General features: G+C 50.4%; 1 protein-coding gene across 4 annotated transcripts in view; it reads left to right on the forward strand.

Annotated features, from left to right (window-relative positions):
• STUM (stum, mechanosensory transduction mediator homolog) overlaps positions 1-16,717 on the forward strand; it is a 63,970-nt gene that overhangs the window by 33,273 nt on the left and 13,980 nt on the right. The window contains exon 3 of one of the 4 annotated variants that reach the window (XR_014254409.1): positions 13,005-13,476. The exons of the other annotated variants lie outside the window; for them this stretch is intronic. The gene's annotated coding sequence lies outside the window, so the exon portion shown is untranslated. Of the gene's footprint in view, positions 1-13,004; positions 13,477-16,717 lie in introns of those variants that run through there. 4 annotated transcript variants of the gene reach the window in all.

Genomic DNA, 16,717 nt, shown 5'->3' on the forward strand with positions numbered 1-16,717 from the left:
AGGCCAGAGGCACAGAGAGCCTAACTGACCTGCCCAAGGTTGGAAGGGGGCAGAGCCAGGTTGGTGTGGGCACCCTAGCACCATCAGCAGCCTGTGACCAAGGTCCCACCCCCTCCCTTGCCAGGAGCGCCCACCTCAGGGCTTTTGTGGGGACGGAAGGAGACTTTGCAGGTGTAGCACTTGAACAGGCCTGGCACAGAGCGAGCCTCAAGTGAAGCTGAGCGCTGTCGCCCTGCCCCATTGCACACCTAGGACGGGGAGCAGGAAGTTAGGAAGCACCCCAGCTGGGAGCTGAAGGTTCCCAGAGAGAGAGGTTGGCCTGGCCTAGTTCTCCAGCAGGCCACTCTCTGACCCCCACCCCAGCAGAGCACCCGGGGTGGGTAGCCGGGGAGAGAGGCCGGACGGAAGCGGCTGGTCGCTGAACTCGGCAGCCAGGCCTGGCTGGCCCCTGGGTTGCGGGGAGCAGCAGAGCAGGGGATGGCTAAGTGGCAACGGGGAAGTCTGGGGCAGGGGCAATGGGCCAGTCTCCACCGACACTGTCCCTGCTGGGGAGATCGGGGCGGGGATTTCTCGGAGTCCATCAGAGGACAAGATTTTCCAAAGTGCCATTTCCGAGAGGAAAAAAACAACCAACTGTTGCTACAGAATGGCATGCCTTACTCACTCGCCCAGTTTCCAGCCCCCTTTTAGGCGACTGGGACCTATAGTGGCGAGTTTGAACTTCTAAAATAGTGAAGGGAACTACACTCTGCCCATAAATTCTGCTTTTCACATCTCCAGAGCCTTCTTGCAATGTCTGGGGGTGAGCGGCTCCCCAGAGCCTGCCTGGGCGTCTGGACTGGGGCCAAGTCCCACCTCCCAGCTCCCGGGCTGCCACCCCCGTTATTTTCCTGCTTGTTTAGATCTCTGGAAAAAGAATGTCCTGCCGAGGTTGCAAAGCCCCCAGATAAGTCTCCTTCCACCTAATGAGTTCTGCTCCAAGAAATCCATCAGCTGCGGAAGCGGCTCTATCTGACTCTATGCTTCTCCCCTTGGCTCGGTAGTCAGATCACAGGAAGGAACACGACTCCTCTCCCGGCCGCTCCCTGGCAGGTGGATTGATGGTCTGTCCTTACTCCAGGTCTCAGAAGCTCTTCATTAAAGTGAGTGACACACAATCTCCTGGAGCTGCTGACCAGGGTGGCTGCAGGAGCAGAGTTAGAGGGACTGAGCTGTACTGGGGGCGGGGGATGGGGTGGCAGGCTGTGTCTTCTGGGGTCCCCAGCTGTGAGTGCCCCTAGAGGGGGGGGGGTCAGTGGCCCTGATTTTGGCGTTCACACACTGCCTCCCTATAGGTTGGACCTCTTTAATCAAAATGGCATTCAAGTCAGAGAAGAAAAAAGGATTCTTTCCGTATGCTAAGAGCCATGATGAAATTAAATTGAGACATGGAGACATTACACAGGATCAAGGCTCCCGAGTGGCTGCCGTGCGGGGTGTGTACATCCCGGTAAAGGCTCACCTCTCACTGAGGCTGCCGACTAGTGAGTTAGGAGAGATCCAAAAGTTACTTTTGTTATTGTGGTAAAATATACATCACATAGAATCGACCATATTAACTATTTTCAAGTGTACACCTCCGTGGCATTAGGTATGTTCACATTGCTGTGCAACCATCACCACTCTCCAGAACTTTATCATCTGAAACGGAAACTCTGTATCCATTAAACAGTAACTCCTCACTCCCCCTCCCTTAGCCCCTGGTAACCTCAATTCTACTTTCTGTCTCTATGTGGAATCATACCGTATTTGTCCTTTTGTGACTGGCTTATTCAACTTAGCATGATGTCTTCAAGTTTTATCCATGTCGTATCACGTGTCAGAATGTCCTTCCTTTTCAAGACTGAATAATATTCCATTGTATATATTCCACATTTTGTGTATCCATTCATCAGTGATGCACACTTGGGTAGGGCATTTTTGAAATGCAGTGATTGTTCTGAGGGACTCTCTAGATGTCTAGCTGTGACATCTCACCGTAGTAGTCTCTGGGATTGATTTGCTTGCCTGGGAAGAGATGTGCCCAGGAGGAGAAAGGAGAGAGACCCACTGCTCTCAGGTAAAGGCTGTGTGCGGTGGGCAGGGAGGTTGACTCCCAGCGTCCTCTCCACCAAGATGACTAGTCCAAGCCAGTCTTACAATTCCAACTCTCTTATGGGTGACTGGCTCAGAAATTGACAGGTGACTCAATGATCATTAATCAGGGAAATGTTTCCTCAAGCCTGAAAGAGGGCCACAGGAAGAGGTTATCTTTACTCTTGCAGACATTGTCATGTCTGGATTGAGATCTCTGGAACTGCCACAGCCATCTGTGTACAGCCTGAGGTTGAAGCCAACTCTCAGAGTGGCCGTGCAGGTACGGAAAGAGCCTGGGCCCTTGGGGACACAATTGAGCTGCTTTAGACTTCCTATCATTTGAGATGATACACTCTTCATATCGCTCAAGCTCGTTTGAGTTGGCTTTGTGTCACGTTCAGCCCAAAGCGTACCAAGAGATACCATCTCTGAGTAGCTATGTTCCTCGATTAGACCCTCGAAGTGCTTTGGAAACAAAGCATAACAACAGGGCAATTTACCAGCCTCAAGAATGACATGAGCCTGCCATTAACTGTACATGTAGATATAATGTAACAAATCCAGTTGTACTATCCACGCACCCGGACTAGCCCCAGGACCTTGGTTGAGGTGCCTGCCGTTCCACCAGGGTGTCTGCATAAGTGCCGATGCCTCTCTCCATCTGCACCTACTTCCTCCAGCCCTGTGGAGGAGGCGTGCAACACTGCAGCAGATGATGTGCTGAGTCTAGGAGTGCAGGGTAGGCCTGACTCTGCTCTAATCTCACCTCTAGAGATGAGATTGGTGATGCTGAAGGTAGCAACTGCCCTCCGGCATCCAAACCTCCCGTTGCCCGTCCCCACTGGTGAAGCACCGGAAAGGGACATAAGGGAAGAGGCTTTTGTTTTTAACCAACGCTTGTGTGCTCTGCCTTTGGACGCCATCGCCTTTGAGGGGGTGACTGGGACATGAAAGAAGTTCTCACCTACAAGACACACATTTATGGGCGATCCTCTTGTCCTGCGTGTCATCGGTCTTAGCAGGGCTGCCGCTGCTCAGAAAAAGCTCATGCCCTGGGGATCTGCTCTCAAGGTCGGCAGCACATTTTTTGGAAAATTCTAAATCATTCCCAGAAAGCACACCCAAGGAGGGTGAAATTAATTTCTGGAAAGAGCCAATTTGCAGCCAAGTGAGGTGAATAAAGTGAGTGACTGAGCCAAGTTTTCTGACTTCCATCAGGGTTAACTGTGACCAAGACCCAGGAGTCTGATTCCTGGTGTGGGCTCTGAGGGGCTGCTGCAGCGACCCTGTCCTGACAGTGTGGGTGCAAAGCAGTCACAGCATCTCGGGGAAGGAAGCCTGTACTTTGGGGCGACTCTCTGTGTGGAATAATTGTTCACATATCTTGAAATGTTCCTGCCATTTCATTGCGGGGGAGGGGGCTATGGTCCCCCAAACTCTTTAAGGACATTTTCCTTGATGTGCGCTTGGGTCTGTTTGTGTCCACTTTAGGGTGTGGGACGCTCTGGGACATAAAGTCCTTATGCTGGGCATGGAGCTCCTTCTCAACAGGGCTTTGGTCTCTTGTTGTCAGGCTGTCCCCCGAGGGCTGCTGTCCCCCGAGGGCTTCTGTCCCTTTCCTGTCCCCTTCTCGGACGCTGCCAGGCCTGCGGGGAGAGTGGGGAGCTACTTCCTGGACTGCACAGCCCCCAAGAAGCTGGGTCATTTCCATTTCAGAAGGCAAAGTGGTGCCCAGATCAAACATCCTGGGGACTGAATCCTGCTGGGTGCCAATAATAATAACATCAGTAATAATAACCATCCCGGGAGTAGGAGGATGCTTAGAGAGGGGAAGTGATGGCCGAGGTCCTGCAGTGAGCGATAATTGTCCAAGTAGAGCTGGAGGCCGGGATGTGACTCTGCTCTCCTTTACCATGTGGCCTTTCCTAAACAGCCCCAAGGGTTTGGAGCATGTTCAGGCAGTCGGTTTGTCTTCCCAGGACCTCAGGCCATCTCTCATCTGCAGGGACCAGGAAGAGCAGATCCGTCTCCTTGGTTTGATGGTCCCGCGAGGGCACTGCTTTAATGTGAGCTGTGTGCCGACCACAGAAGCGGGTCAGGGTGTGGGATGGGAACCCAGTGGAGATGTAGAAACCCACAAACACATCTTGCCCAGTTCTGTAGACACACAGATCTTCAGGCCTTAGCCGATGCCTCTGTGGAGATCTATTCATTTAATAAACCCTTACTAAAGGCCTGCCACGTGCCAGGCATCGCACCAGTGCCTGGAAGATAAAGGGGAGTAAAATGCAAACCCTCTTTCTAGCGTTCTAGTAGTTAAAGCACACACTTCCATCGCACTTATTGGGCGCCCTGTACTGTCCTAAGCAGCAGACACCTCCTATAATGTCGATGACGACACAGAGCAGTAGAGATTATTGCTCTCATTCTCAGATGAGGAAACTGAGGCCCAGAGAGGTTAAGTGACTTGTCCAAGGTCACCCAGGTGGTAAGGGGCAGAGCCAGGGCTCAGACCCAAGTAGGCTGGGTTTCTTACCTTTTGGCTGCACCCCTCGAAGGGCTTGTAGCTTGCGTGGGGGGCAGAGTGTAACTTCTTGGGGCCGCTCTCCAGCCAGGACTTGTCCTCACTGTGCTCCATTCAGATTCGTTAGATACTTGAGGACCTTCTATGTGCCAGTTATGCTTCTAGGCAATGTAAGGGCCTCAAAGGTGGACCAGGCAAGGCCAGGGCCCTCGAAGGCCTTGCACCGTGGTGAGCGATCTACCTGCAAATAGTACAAAGCGGTGATCGGAGGTCCGTGGTGCCCGGGCGGAGCGTGGGCTGCTTGTGGCACCACCTGGGCTCCGAGCTGGAGTGTTCAGGTGGGTTGTACAGCGGGAGGGAGTGTAAGCGGAGAAGATGGTGGGGGCGGACGGACGGACAGCCAGCTTGTGGGCGGGGAGAAGAATAGGAAACTAGCAAAATCGGCTGAGAAGAGGTGGCTGGTGGGTAGGAGGCCGGGCACTCGGGGAGGAGCTGGTGCTGGGAGACTTACCACCCGTTAGTGAGTTCCCTCCTGAGCCCAGCCTGGCGCCCTCGGGTCACCGAGAAGCTGCAATGGCTCGGGCAGAGCCATTCTCTGGACTGACCATGGCCAGTCTCCTTGGGTAGTAATATAGATGTCCCCTTCGCAACTGGGATTCCACTGAAATCTTCTTTTTTTCCATTTCCAACTGAAGACCACCCAGCTTCTGCCCTCCCCTCTCTCCCCACTCGTGTATCTGCCCCATTGAGCATCACAGCTTCCGCGTCCCTCCCCTGTGGGCCCCTCGGCTGAGTCACCCTGCAGCCACGGTGGAAGTTCCCAGCCTCCTCTTGGAAGCATGGTCCCAGGGGTGCTGCCTCAGCTCCACCAATACCGAGGCTGGAGCTGGGACAGCTGTGCAGCCCCTGTCCTATAGGGATCAGGTCCCAGCCTCCCAGACCTGAGGGAAGGCCTCCATCAGGACAGCTGGTTTTAATTCTTGGTCCTTTCCTGAAATAAGTAGGTTTATCAAATCCATTCTTCTCTTGGCCCCTTTAAGAAATCAGCAAGTACATGCTGCCCCAGAGGTGGTCCCTCTAGAGGGCAATCCATGGGGAGCCAGACCAATTTTGTTTGGCTCCTGTTTTCTGAAAAGGCTTTCTCAGGTCCCAGGATAGGTTCTGCAGCCAAAGCCTGAGTCCACCCCTCCCTCCTGTTCTCTTGATGGAGCTGAGGACCTCCAGTCTTCCGGCCTCTCGTTCCCCTTTCCTGGCAGCCACTGGGTTCTGAAAACAGGCACAGTTGGTGTTTAGTTGGCTTTTGCTGCATAGCAAACCTCCCCAAGATGTAGTGGCTTAAAACAGCAGCCATTTACTCAGTCCGTGGGTTGCGATGTGGGCTTGGCTCAGGAGGGCTGGGCGTGGTTCTCAGCCAGGATGGCCGGGGGGCTGGAGTCTCCTCCATGTGGCCTCATCCCCCAGCGGACAGGCTAGACTTGTTCACATGGCGGCTGGCCGGAGCTCCGCGAGAGCAGGTGAAGGAACACGTTGTCCTGTGGCCTCGGCCCAGAACTGGCACGATGCCACTTCTAGCACATGTATCGGCCCGTGAAAGTCACAAGGCCAGTCTGGGTTCAAAGGGTGGGGAAACAGATTCTTTTCATGGGAGGAGGTGCTGAGTCACATGGCGAAGGACGTGGGTACAGGGGTTAGAGAATTGGGGCCACTTCTGCAATTGACTACAGTTGGTTAATGCACCTTTTATTCCAGGTCTTGTCTGTTAAATGAGGATAAAGACGTGGCTTGTTGTGGGAACTGGGTGAGGTAATATAGTAAAATGTTAACCTCTAACGAATGCTCGATACATTATAGATCCATAATCAGAATCATAATGACGGTTATACACGTGGCCGTTGGCAGGTCGGGAAAGGACCTTTCTGTAGACATCAAGCACACGTATCTGGCAGAAAGGACAGTCGAAGCAGTTCTCTCTTCTTCCTTCTCAGTGAATTATTAGTCTGTCCCTGTCCACCTGGCACGGTCCTCAGGGAGCCCCTCCTCACTGGCCCCTTCCTCTCTCTTTCTCCATAGCCGCGGGGTCCACTGTAGTACTCCTGATGGAGTGGGGGGTTGGAGGGGGAGGCGAGGGCATCAGTTCACTGTCCAGGAGACACAGAAGTCAGAGTGGCCCAGCTACAGGGCAAATGAGCCTCTCTTGTCCCCGGCAGCCGTCTCCAGTTGTGTGGGTCAAAGGTCATACCATAGGTGGCCAGCAGCCCTGTGTTTTGACAGTATTGAGCACTTCTATTAACACTTTTCCAGTGTGGTGTTGTCCTACCTGAATCCCTGACTGTCGGCGGCTGTGCTAGCTCGGCGTGGAGGATGGCAGTAGGCACCCAGTGCCCAGGGGGCAAGCAGAACTGGCCCTCTGGGATTGGAGTCAGGTGGTAAATGAGTGCTGTAAGAACCAAACAGCCTGGCCCACTTCCTGCTACCCTTCCTTCCCCACCACTGACATGTTGCTCAGTGACACCCCTGTTCCAATGATCTATTGCTGTCCAGCAAAACTCCCCCAAATTTAGTGGTGTGAGGAAAGCCTTGCGGCAGGCTCATCAGTTCTGTGGGTCAGGAGTTTGGACAGGACACACTGAGGATATTTTATCTTTGCTCCATGATGTCTGGAGCTTCAGCTGCAAAGACTCAAAGACCAAGGTGACCTGATGGCTGGGGACTGGACTTATCTGGAAGCATCTTCACTCACATGTCTGGTGGCTGATTCTGGCCATCAGCTGAGATCTCACCTGGGCTGTTGGCTGGACACCTACACACCTCTCCACGTGGCTTCTTGAGGAGGCTGGTTTGGGTTTCCTTACAGCATGCACGCTGGGTGTAAGAGTGCGAAGGTAGAGATTCAGGAAGTGGAAGCACCAGTTTGTTATGGCCTGACCTGGGAAACTAGCACAGTGTTACTTCTCTTATATCCTGCTGGCCAGCCACAGAGCACAGTTTAAGAGGAAGGAATTTAGACCCCACCTCTTGATGGAAGAGTGTCAAAGAATTTGGGGCGATCTTTTAAAATCACCACACCTCCATTTAGAAAATGATGGTCCAATGCGTCATTTCTCTGCTGGATTTTGTAACACATTTTTCTTCTGTTAGCAAACATCACAGACCACTTACCAGCCTCATTTTACCCTCTTCTCACTTCCCCCCCACAAACTAAGATTTTCACTCAGGAATTGACACCTCCTTCACGCAATCTGGGCGTTGTAGGGAAATCTGACCCTATTTCTATCTCCAGGGGTGGGCCCAATTGCTTAAGCCAGTAAGTACCTTCCACTTTCTTTGCCAAATCGTTGGTTCTAGGGTGGGTATGTGACCTACACAGTCCGATCTAGGTAGATCTCAGGACTCCTGCTTGGAACACTGGGACAGAAATGTTCTGTCTTCTCTGGACAAGTGGTATGTAGATGTGAAAACTGGAATTGCTGCAACCATTTTTTCACCATGAGGGAAGTTGGTCTTGTGATACAGTTGATACCATGGAAGACACAGCAGAGATGGAAGATGTTGGGTCCCTGTTGAATCACTGAGTCATGGAATCAAACCAATCCTGAATTCTTATTAATAGTAAGACAGCATACAGCAGTTAAGGACTTAGTATGTTCCAAGCACTTTAAATGTGTAATCTCTTTTAAGCCTTACAAAGAGCCCTGGATAAGGGTACTATTTTAACTCCTACTTTACAGATGAGGAAATAGGTCTACAAATTTTTGATGAGGAGACAGGCCTCCAGAAGCAGAGTAATTTGCCCACGTTCCCACAGCCAGTAAATGATAGTCAGGAATCACACTCAGCAGTCTGACCCTCGAGCCTACATGCCTAACCACTGCCCCACACCGCCTTCCTGGACTTTTCCAATTATGTGAACCAACAAATCCCTGTGTCGTTTGAGCCTGTTTGAGTTGCTTACTTCCAAAATAAAGACCACAGCTGACAACCCCTCTCTGCCAGCGTGGCATGCTCCTGTGCCAACGTGGTGCAACATCAGCCCTGCTTGGAGAGAGCCAACCTGAGTCTAGTCCCAGGAGCCCCAGCAGGAAGTTGTCCCTGTCACGGAAGCACACACATGGGCCACCCTGCAGGGCACGGCTCCAGGAAGGAGCAGGTGTGTCTGCTGGGCTAGCAAGGAGTCCCCAGCCAGACAGGGAGCATCTGAGCACGAGCCCCACACAGGCCTCCTGCCGCCCTCCCTCCTTCCTCCCCAGTCCTCCGGCAGGCTGGGGTACCAGCTCAGCCCAGCCACCTCCTTTTCTGCTCTTGTTGTCGTGTAGCCTCCTAAATGAATCCACCATGGCTCCTCCAGGTCTCTTGGGACTGGAGTCCTTTCCTGGCTTCCAAACAGCAACCTGGAGCATCCTCCCTCTCATCCCACCTCCAGCAGGTGAGCCCAAGCCTCCCATTTAGCTTGATAGCCTGGCTTTGCCTGCCTAAGTGGGAAAGACGCCCTAGGATTGGGGGCTGCATTCCAGAGGTGTTCCTGGAAGTTCAGGGGATTTTGTCACAGCCCTTACGTGGTCACATGGCATCATTTATTTTCTGTGTCAGGTGTCTGCATGCCATCTGCCCCCTAGTTTGCTTGACTGCCACATGGTTTTCTCTGTCACCAGTAAGATGCTGTTTGGTGGACAGCAGAGTTGGATCTTGACAGGTGCCTGAAACTTTTTTTAGCTGAAAAGAGAATTTGTTTTTGAACAGAGAGAAAAAGCTACCTCTAATTCTGCCATGGCAAAACAGTTCTCATTTTGCTTTGATACACTCCAATCCTTGTCCACAGCGTAAATATTTTTTAAATAGTCCTCTGCACAGTATACATACTATTTTTGTAATTTCACTTAAAGCACTGGCCTGGCTTGCTGCGTAGTTATCGTAACTATAATTTTTACTGGCTGCATGGTACCGTGGCACATGATGCATACCGAGCCTCCGGCTCCATGAGGCTGACATAGTGAACTCGGCAATTGTAGTAAACTTTGTTTTAAGGTGGAGTGAAGAGTAGTCCCATTGGCTACAAGCCGCTAGGAGAGCAGGATTCGTGGAGATCTTCAGTTTCACTCATGTTCACTGAGAATAACTCCTTATTCTTCAGGATTCTGCTCCAACATTGCCTCCTGGGGAAGACTCTGGGTCTCTCTGGTCGGGGTGAGGGCCCTCCCCTTGCTCCCATGAGGGTGTTCCAAGTACTTTACATGCACGAATTCAGTCCTCACATCCCTATGAGGCAGGCTACTATCATTACCTTAACTTCCTAGATGGGGAAACTGAGGTCTAGAGAGGTTAGGTCACTTGTCTAGGCTTCTGGGGGGGCAGCCGGAATTCTGACGCCAGAGTCCCCCTTTGTAACGTGGGGTCACCCTGCCTCTGCCCTGTCCCCCAGGACTGACCACACAAGTTGTGTTCCGTGGCTTCTTCTCTCTCACCATCCTGTGAGATTCTTGAGGGCCGGGACACTCCTAGCCCTGGTCATTACATAGCCGCCCTCCTGGTCCTATCCCCACTTCCTCAGTTTACCCTCTGCCGTTTAAGCCAGAATCTGTCCTGACAAGGCTCAGAACTGGGGAACTGAGAAATTCCACGTGGTTACATTTCTGCTCAGGCTTAAGATCCCGGGGAGATCTTGGGGCCTCTCTGGGGCCCCCGAGAGACCTAAGGTGTCCAGTTCTGTCCTGCAGCTCATCTAGGGCTGGGGGCACATATTGGAGCGCGTCAAGGATGTGGCAAGGGAGGCTGACGGCAGAGGAGATGTGCTCACAACCACAGGGAAGCTGATGCAATGCCCAGTGCCATTAAAATTAATTATCAGCTCCAGTCAACCTGCCCCTCCGCGGGATAATCAGCCTCATGTCACGGTGGAGGCAGTAAGAGGGACGGAGGAGGGAGCTGGTCTCATTTTCTCTGCCCTCCAAGGAAGGATGACAGATTTATTAGTGGCAGCCAGAGGGGCTCCCTGTCCTCCTTCCTTTAAGCCACGGAGCCTTTTCAGTTGGAAAATCTAAGGCCCCTTCATGGCTGTGGTCTCGACCCAGGACTGTTACCTGCCGAGGTCTCCCTTGCAACCCCCCTTATCCATCTGAAGGCTTCTTCCTGGCTGCCTTTCTCTGAGCTCCTCAATCCTCGGGTCCCCATGTGACTCCTCAGCATTTGCCTGAGGGCCAGGGAGGAATACAGAGAGGGTACTCCGAGCTGGTACTTTCCGACTAAGGAGAGGGGAGAGGAGAGGGGGCACTGGGTGTGGGGTAGCACCTGGGGCTAATGCTGAAGCGGTCCCGGGTACCTTACACCTTCTCTTTACTGGGGGCACAGAAGGCCCATCTGTCCACCCTTCATTATTTTTCTTCCATGAAACTGATGCTCGGAAAGGTTTAAGTTGTAATAAATTCACTTTCTTGTCTCTAATTGATCAGAGGTGGATAGAACGGCCCCTAGGAGATGCTAACAGCAGGAGAGAACCCCAGTTACTGCACTAAAATGATGAGCTTCCAACCAAACACTTCTAAGCTGCCTTCTGATGGGGGGCTGCCACCTCATTAGGGATCTTTGAGCTATTTGGAATGGAGAGAACAGTTCACAAACCCTTTTGCCACTGGTCCAGGATCTATGGGGCAAAGACACTAGCAGACTTTTTTAATATATTTTTATTCCAGTTTTATTGAGATATAATTGACATACGGTACTATATAAGTTTAAGGTGTACAGCATAATGGTTTGACTTACACACATCATAAAATGATCGCCTCGGTAGGTTTGGTGATCATCCGTCATCTCATGTAGATACAAAATTAAAGAAATAGAAAAAAATGTTTCCCTTGTGATGAGAACTCTTAGGATTTACTCTCTTAACAGCTTTCATATATAACATAGAGCAGTGTTTATCATATTTATCATGTTGTACATTACATAAATAGTACTGATTTATCTTATAACTAACCTCAAGTTGGTACATTTTGACCCCCTTCATCCAGTTGCCCTTCCCCATATCCCCTGACTCTGGTAACCACAAATCTGATCTCTTTTTCTGCAACTGTGTTTGTTTATTTGTTTTTGAAATATAATAGTACTATGCCACTATTTTAGTTACTGTTACACCACGTAGTGATTCGATATTTCTGTACCTTTCAAAATGATCATCATGATAAGTCTAGTTACCATCTGTCACCATACAAAGATATTACATAATTATCGACTGTATTACCCACTGTACATTTCATACCCATGACTCATTTATTTTGTAACTGGAAGTTTGTAACTCTTAATCTCCCTCGCCTATTTCTTTCCTCTCCCACCCCTTCCCCTCTGGCAACCACCAGACTCTGTTTTATGTGTTTATGACTCTGTTTCTGTTTTGTTATGTTTGTTCATTTGTTTTGGGTTTTTTTTAGATTCTACATATAAGTGAAATCATACGGTATTTGTCTTTCTCTGTCTGACTTATTTCACTTAGCATAATTCCCTCTAGGTTTATCCGTGTTGTTGCAAATGGCAAACTTCATTATTTTTTTATAGCTGAGTAGTATTCCACTGTGTATATATATATATATATATATATATATATATACACGTACCACATCTTCTTTATCCTTTTATCTATTGATGGACACAGGTTGCTTCTCTACCTTGGCTACTGAAAATAATGCTGCAATGAACATAGCATATACCTTTTCAAATTAGTGTTTCGTTTTCTTCAGATAAATACCCAGAAGTGGGATTGCTGGATCGTATGGTAGTTCTGTTTTTAATTTTTTGAGGAACCTCCATACTGTTTTTCACAGTGGCTGCATTTACATTCCCACCAATAGTGCATGAGGGTTTCCTTCTCTCCACATCCTCGCCCACACTTGTTATTTGTTGCCTTTTATTGATGGCCATTCTGACAGATGTGAGGTGGTATCTCACTGTGGCTTTGATTTGCGTTTCCCTGAGGACTATTGATGTTGAGCAACTTTTCATGTGTCATCTGTATGTCTTCTTTGGAAAATTGTCATCTGTGTATCTTCTTTGGAAAAATGTCTATGCAGTTTCTCTGTGCAATCTTAAATCGGGTTGTGTTCTTTTTGTTGTTGTTGTTTTGATGTAGAATTGTATGAGTTCTTTGTATATTTTGGATGTTAACCCCATGTCGGATATATCATTTGCAAATATCTTCTCCCATTAAGTATGTGGCCTTTTTGTTTTGTTCTTGAGGAATGCAGTTAGCTTTGTTTTGAAGAAACAAGGCAGATTTGTTTTGAAGACGTTGAGGGTGGTCAGGATGATGAAAATACTAGAACTGTCCATGTTTTGCCTGCACTGTTCTCTCTTGGTTTTATAATTTGTCTCCTCTTGCAAGTTCCTTGCTGGCCAGGACATGAGAAGCATGGTGTTGGGTCTACAAAACACTTTCTGGATGAGGACACAGTCGTCCTCACAGACCTCCACAGCCTTGGACCTTGGGCTGCCTGTCCTTTGGCTCACAGCGATACCCTTCGTTCTCTGAGACGCACGAGGTCCCACTCGCAGTGGTCTGGCGTGCCTTCCTTGCCCGCCTAGCACAGACTCTGTTCGAGTTATCAAGCTGAAAAAACAGACAGTGCCTTCCCACAAGCACATGTGAACACACAGTGTCCAAAAGCCTCTCCCCTTTCTGCCCCGTCTGTTAAGAAATCAGAACCACAGGAGCCGGGATGACAGAAGGAGCATGCAGAGCCCCATCCAGGACCAAGACCTTATCTTCTGCAGACCGACCTTGGCTTACTTAGGCCACAGGCACTTTTATTTTATTTTTAATTAATTTTTACTGGAGTATAAAAATTTTTACTGGAGTATAATTTTTATTGGAGTATTGCTTTGCAATGTTGTGTTAGTTTCCACTGTACAGCAAAGTGCATCAGCTATACGTATACATATATCCCCTCTTTTTTGGATTTCCTTCCCATTTAGGTACCACAGAGCATTGAGTAGAGTTCCCTGAGCTCTACAGTAGGTTCTCATTGGTTATCTATTTTATAAGAAGCGTCAGTAGTGTATATATGTCAATCCCAATCTCCCAATTCATCCCACCCCCTCCCCTTGCCCCCGTTGGTGTCCATACGTTTGTTCTCTACATCTGTGTGTCTATTTCTGCTTTGCAAATAAGATCATCTATACCATTTATTCTCGATTCCACATATATGTATTAATATACAACATCTGTTTTTCTCTTTCTGACTTACTTCACTCTGTATGACAGTCTCTAGATCCATCCACGTCTCTAAAAATGACCCAATTTCATTCCTTTTTATGGCTGAGTAATATTCCATTGTATATATGTACCACATCTTCTTTAGCCATTCCTCTGTTGATGGACATTTAGGTTGCTTCCATGTCCTGGCCATTGTAAATAGTGCTGCAATGAACATTGGGGTGCATGTGTCTTTTTGAATTATGATTTTCTCTGGGTATGTGCCCAGTAGTGGGATTGCTGGGTCATATGTTAGTTCTATTTTTATTTTTTTAAGTAACCTCCATACTGTTCTCCATAGTGGCTGTCACGGGCACTTTTAAACTATCCTGATTCTGTCTTCCTAGGGCTTTTGTCCAGAATCATTTGTGAACTTGTAGTCTCTTCTTTTTCCTTTTCTTTTCCATTTCCCATTGAAATGATTGCACAACGATGAAAAGATGATGACCAGACACACTGAATTACAATCTCAGGTTGGTGTAGCCCAGGAAGGTATATTTTTAGCACAATCTCCATTGCTTCTTATGCCCCCACATCCAGGTTTGAGAATTGAAATTTCATAGGCTGAGTTTGACCCTGAACGTGATCTCCCATTTATCTTATTCTGGCTGTGAACTGGAACACACAGTCAGCAGTGGGACGTGTTTTGTATGGTGTGGCTTTTCCTTCCAAATCGGCTGTGAAGTCCGGGCCAAGCCTTCCCTTACATTTCCTTCCCATCCCCCGAAGCTCACATTCAAGGTTGTGCTGGTAAGAGAGCTGTGCTCAACCAACCCTCCCTGGAGGAATGATGGAGGGGGTCCAGGTGTAAGTCTCAGCGGCTGACGAGTAGCACATCTTAATGACCGCAGAGCCAGCTTCTGGTGATGGCTGGGATCCAACTGGACTTACTGGTCTCTGTCCCAGGGGAGCGCATTTTCTGGGGAGCAGCTTCTTCAGAGGACAGCTCTGCCCTTCTCCCCCTGAGTTCAAGAGGCCTTGAGACACCCCCTCGAGCCCAGAACCTTCTACTTCTCCCACGTGAGTCATCTGACAAGCTGAACCTGACGGGGCTCATGAAGGACGATTTCAGCCCCCAGGCTCCATCCTATGGAGCAGAACTAGCCCCTCTCCTGACGGGAGACCGCCAGCCCACTTTGCGCTGCTTCTCTTCTGGCGCCTGACAGAAGGGGGGGGGGAACCAGGAGCCCTCCCCCAGGACCCTTTGGGATATCCAGGATGGAAGTGGAGGGATGCTTTCCCCTCCCCACTGCCTGTGCGTGGAGCCTGAGCCCTGAGCTCCTCGGGGAAGCCAGTGACCTCGGCAGAGCCACGGTGGCCAGAGAGGGCTATGGCTGCAAAGTCCTTGGGGGTCTTTGCTGTAAATCTCTGTGCGGTGAGGGTGGAGTCCTCCTCAGGCTTCTCCCACCCTCCTCTCTCCCTCAGGATCCTGTAGGACACGCAAAGCACATGTCCATGCCTAAGTTGCAAGTGTCTTATAGCACACTGATTTTGGTGGTTGACAGTTCAGTTCATTACCATCCTTTTCCTTTGTGCCAGTTAGTGTTGGCCGGGCCTCGACAGCCCCAGAAGCATTATGGCCAGGCCCCTGCCTCTGCTGCAGAGGGTAATCTCCCTGACTCAGTGCCAGGTCACGTGGCGGACGCTGTGGGACAGAGTGAAAGGCCGGAATCACGGACTAATTTCCTACAAGGTTCTGTGGTTTTCCGGTTCTGTATCCAGGAGGCCAGTCTCTCCGCCCCTCGGAGAAGGATTCTCAAACCTGACTGTGAGTTAGAATCAGCTGGGGGACTGTTTCTTTCATCCTTTCAAACAAGCAATCCCTGGACCCATCCCTGGATGCGTCACTGTGCCTTTGGTGGTCTGGGGGTGCAGCTCTGCAACCTGCATTTGCATGAACCTCAGTTGGAGAATTCTAATGCGCAAACCGCTTTGGGAAATCTGCTGTAGACCCCCCCTCACCCCTCACCTTCTCACCTTGTCGAGAACCTTGCCACCCACTTACCCTCTATCTGGTCATGTCCTCACCTTCTCCCCTCTCTGGCGGCTTCTCCTCAGCAGACAGACAAGCTGAAGTTTCTCCCAAGTACTTTTGAGAGAATGGTCCTCGCCTGTGTTCTGAAATCCTCACTTCATTCTCCCCTCAAACCTCTGACATCCTGATCCCTCCTCATCATCCTCTCAGCCCCCCTCTGAGGCTGCTCGTGACCTAATCAGACCCGGGACCCACCTGTCCCTTCTCCATCTCTGTGGTAAGTGACCCTGTCCACCAGTTTCTCTTCCCTGAGACTCCTCTGTTTCTGGGACACTGTCCCTCACCTCTCGGATCGGCCCCGCTCTGTCCCCTTTGTGGTCTTAATATCCCCCTGGGTCTTTCAGTGATCTTTCCTTGAATTCCATGCCCTCCCGGGTGACCTCATTCGCTTTGGTGACTTGCGCTACCCGCAGCCCCTGTCTCCAGCTCGGCTCTGCTCAGCAGCCCATGGGCACAACCCTCTCTGGGCTCCACACCTAGATCGTGGCTCCACCCTCATCACACAGTGTGGGAAACCAGACACCCAGACACACGTGTGCCCCCTTCTCCCTTCCCCGACATGCAGCAGGTCTCCCAATCCCTGGGACCCCCTCCCCTCCTGGGGGTCCTTCTCCCTCTCCCCTCCCCGCTGCCATGCCTCCCTGCCCACCTCACCTCATCTCCTAGCCTCTGCCTCACCCCTTCTGCCCCGTCCTCCCCTTGGGAGTCAAAACCCTGGTCTGTGACTCCCCATTGAAACCCTTCCCGGGGCCACGTGTTGCCTAGAAGAGGAAGCCAGGCCCCACAGCAAGTCCCTCGGGGCCCTCTG

Source organism: Balaenoptera physalus (assembly GCF_965194825.1).
Source record: "Balaenoptera physalus genome assembly, chromosome: 1".
Lineage (NCBI taxonomy): Eukaryota > Metazoa > Chordata > Mammalia > Artiodactyla > Balaenopteridae > Balaenoptera > Balaenoptera physalus.